Genomic DNA, 4,630 nt, shown 5'->3' on the forward strand with positions numbered 1-4,630 from the left:
GTGCGCGGAGAGCTCGTCCCCAGGAGGTGGCTGGAGGGGGCCGTGGCGCCGCAGCCCCTGGGACCCGTCTCGCCTGGCACAGCGTGTTCGCTGGGCACAGCCGCGCCCGGGCTCTGCAGGGAGGGCTGCAGAGTCTGAGTGAACGCTGAGCTGCTTCCGCCGGCCAGGCACGGCCCCTGGGCCGCTTCGTGCTTGAGAAAGTGCGGAGGGATAGTTTGAATGGAGTATAGCCCGTGCAGGAGAGAGAAGGGAGTTTTGTGGAGAGGTCGAGGTGCCCCTCGGGATGAGTGTCGAGGGATGAGTGTCCAGGTGCCCCTCGGGATGAGTGGGTGTCCAGTGCACTGCACTGACCACACGGGTCTCACGTTGCTGAGGCAAGTACAGTATTAAGTCCCCAAATGCACTAAGCTGTGTTATCATTCTCCGTGAAGGGAAAAGTTTCTTCCAATAGTTCTCTCAAAACAACGCCCTGAGTTTATATATTATCCCACCTGTCAGTCCTCTGGTGATGTTGAGGAGATGTGTGAGCTAAAACAGTTTAGAGTGAAGAAGAAGGCTCTGTACTTTCCTTGTGTGGCAAATACAGGACAGCATCAGTGTTTATGTAGTATTTACACTACTTAGGATGAATTTCCAGATTAATACCTGTACTGTTCCTGGTGAAACAGTGAGAAGAAATCTAATATGAAGATCTCACTTCTGTTTATGCAAGTTTTGCCCTCAGATTCATGGGTAGAGCTTTATTTCAACTGCAAATTTTATACTCTGTCAATGTATAAATGTCATTAGCTGGGCTCGTGTAGCTGATTGGTATCTAGAATAAAACGAAGCTGGAGACCAGCTTATTCAAGCTGGAAAAGTGTGCTTTGAGTTAAAACCCCCAGGTACAACTTTACAGCTGCCTTTCTGCATGTGTTGTGTTCTTTGTGTTCATGCTGCAGATTTTGACAACAGTAACTTAAGCCTCGAGTTGCCATTCGTGTGTGTGTTTACTTGGCCTGCTCTCCAGGGACTCTATAGGCAGCAGGTGGACTCAACCTTGTAACCAGAGGTTGTAGTGAACTGAAGAAATGTGGAAGTGCTTTATTTGAGATGTTTTTTACATTTCTGCTTGGTTACTCTAAACAAATGTAGCATTTACATCTTAATCTCTGTGGTCAGACTGTCCTGTGCCTCTGTGTATCTTCAGTGGGAGCACAGGAGCAGCTGAATAAAAACTTTCAGCCCAAGTCCTTGCAGATCACAAGAGATTAGATCTGTAACTTCTTTCCTTATTTCTTTAATGGGTGCACCTTTTGATATGGGTATGCATTTGAAATCTGTAGCAATTTAGAACACATCCAACCACTGCAGAACACAGGCTTCAGCCAAGCAGGGCTTCATTTATAGAGCACTGTGATACTTTGCCTGGTGGATAATGCACTATGCAGGACCTTGATAGTCCTGAATTTTACTCCCATTTCTGCCACTGACCTTTCGGGATGAGTTTGGCCAAGACACTTAGTCACAATTTCTCCACCTGTAGACGTTCACCACCAGCTCCCTTTGTGAGATGCTGTCAGGGCTGCAGAGGTATGCAGGACTGTGTGACAGTCACACATTCCTGTCCGTGGGGCAGGGAGTGCAGGATAAAAACCGGTGAGTTTAGTCAGCCTCTTCTAACGTACCCAGGTTCCGGATCCTCCAGGCATCGCTGCATGTGAGGAGTCTCTGTCACTCCCAATGGGCCTCCCTCTTGGCTCTGAAACCTCTCCAGAAACAGGGTGAAGAGAATTTACACTGTGTGCTGGATACTCTGATAGTTCTTATTCCTTTGATTTCTGCACGGGCACAGGGGGCTGCCTCACTGTTCTTATTTGTGAGTGAGTCCTGATAGCAGGGCTGGCTCTTCCACACACCAGATCCAGGGCTGTCATTGCAGTCTTTTCCTCTTCCCACTCAGTTTTGGGATTTTTGTTTTACTGAGTGGACTAGAATGATGCTTACAGTCATTCAGGAGATAATAGACACTAGAAGTTAGTGTTGTTGCCAGGTAATCCAGCACACCTGGGCATTGCATGCTGCACAGCCAAGATGCTGCATGCTTACAGTAAAAGCACTTCAGCACATTTTGGCTCTACAGGTTTTTGCCTTGGAGTTCTTAACGTCACTTTTTCTGAGTGCTTATTGGAATTATCTCTTGCTCAGATGCATTTTCTATAAGCTTTTCATGCACTTAATGTGGGTTTATTAGATTTTGAATGAAATTATCATTATTGTTGTGTTCTTCTCTTCCACGTGTCTTTGACTTAGAGCAAGGAAGAATATTTAAAAGTGCAATCTAATGGTGGTCTAATGACTGTAAGAAACAAGTGATGTGATTGGCTTCTCCTTCCCAGTGTTTCACTCAGTACCTCTATACAGATGCATCATGATCCAGCTGTTGCCTGTACATATTCAGCACACAGGGTTTTGAGAGCCCAGGTGCTTAAAGACAACTCATGCAGGCAAACACTGATCCCTGTGGGAAAGGAAGTCCCTTGCTGTTCCAAGAAACCCTTGCAAGCCCCAAGGTGCTGTTCATGTATAACAGCTTGTGGAAACTGGAGCCTGCTGTTGTTTAAATATAGGTATGGAGTTTATCTCTCCAAGCTGTAATGGTGGAATGTAAATATTTGAATTGATTTGTGAGTCACATTGAATGTTACATATTAGATGGGCTGGAAGCAAATTCAGTAGAAACTCATTCATTTTGAGGTAGAAATTCACCTGAAACTGTTTTTATATTTCATTGATTATTGTATAAACAACAAACAAAAATGGTGCAATATTTAAAATTACTTTTATTCTTCGCTGGTGGATTTTTTTTAAAGATGGGACCTTCTCCTTGAGTTTCAATTATCTTACTTGGATCTTTTTGTTCCAAGCTTATTTCATTATCAGTATTTCTTTAAGGACATTATGTGTATTTGGGTACTTTAAACAAATGAGCCCACAGGACATCTGGTATATCATAAGGTGTTCTGTTTTTAATGAACCTGGTCTGCCTCCTCCTGCAATGTGATGCTGGGAGCTTCAATAATTTAAGCTTATCTTTTTTTAGAAATTATTGGAAGAGGTCAGAATGTCTTAAAACACACTGTGTTAGATTTTAGTGTTACTGCTTAAATATCACATTTTGTTTTGATGCATCATTACTGTTAGAAAACTCAACACATCTCCAATTAGGAGCAGGGGAAAGCTTCAGTCACTTTGAAGCAGGGACCTTGTGCCTTTTGGCTTGTTTCAACAGGCTCTAACAACATAATCTGATAAAGACATGAACTCGGGGAAGAAGGAGATTGCTATCAAATAATGGCTTCTTCATTATTTTGAGAAATTGAAGGAAGTGAAGAAAAATCCAGTATCTGTACTCAATTTATAAACCACAAGTAGTATGGAACAAGTCTTATAGCTTTAACCTGTTACAGTTATCCAACACTGTAAATGGCATTCTCTTGATAATGGTACCCTGGAGGAAAGAGCAGCCTGGCAATGACTTTGTCATGCTGAGTTTCTGTCCTGTGATCACCTCATCTGTTCTTTTCTTTTCTTTTTTTTTTTAGTAATTGGACATTGCGTACTGGGTAGATCATTGTGTATGATTAGTTACCTGTGGAATCAGATCCCTTCCTGGATCACAGTTGAGCCGTGTAGGAAACTTTGTTTTCCAGGGCTTCATTTATTACTGCTGCCTTTCCTGGGTGCAAAGTCCATACCTTCTTTAAACTTCACATCTAAAATAATGCCCTGTGACCTGACAACTTCCACTGAGGTTTGAGTTTTTAGGATTATAATAATTTATGAAAGTATCTGCTCAGTGCTTATTTGATTGAACCCCAAATTTATGCTAGGAAAAACCTAACAATAAAATGTTATCGTGCTGTGTAAATATATGGATAGTTTGTGTTTGAACACATGGTCTTCAATGCCAGTTCCCATTTATGCTGTAAAATAGAGGAGAACTGAAAGTGGTTTGGAGTGACCAGAATGATCAGAAGTGTGAGACAGCTTTTGTACAAGGAACAGCTGAGTAGACTAGGACTCTTTGGGCAAAGGAGTGGGATCGTTGGGCTGAACACAGTTGTGAGAGGCAGAAGAGGGATGAGTGTTGAGTGATTTTCATTCACTGCCCTTCTGTACAAGAATAAATTGCTTTAAAGTAACAAACAGCTGGTGCAGATCCATGGAGTAGGAGGTTTCTCAGAGTCCATGGCTGAGCAGTGGATCTGTTTGTGTAGGGGCTGTTGACGGTAATTATGGATCTGAGAAATGGCTGCTTGAATTTGTAGAAGAAAGTCCATTGAGGGCCCCTCATTCAAGAAGTCAGAATTGTAATTTCTTTGGAGTTGGAAGAAGCATTGTGTGCTTACCATTGTACAGATCCCTAGGGGCTTATCTAGTGCTGATTTCTGAACACACAGTACTGGGCTTGGTGGACATTTTCCTTGGTGTGGCTAATTTTAAGCTTTTATGATGAATTTCTAGCTAAGTTACCTCTGGCTTTCTAAGCAAAGTAATTTGCTGAGTTTCTTCAATCCCACATGTGGATTTGTGAAAAATCTTTGCCCAGGAGAAGGGAGAGAGCTGATGTTACTGCTCCTGTAGAGTT

Source organism: Corvus brachyrhynchos, unplaced genomic scaffold, assembly GCF_000691975.1.
Source record: "Corvus brachyrhynchos isolate BGI_N302 unplaced genomic scaffold, ASM69197v1 scaffold114, whole genome shotgun sequence".
Classification (NCBI taxonomy): Eukaryota; Metazoa; Chordata; class Aves; order Passeriformes; family Corvidae; genus Corvus; species Corvus brachyrhynchos.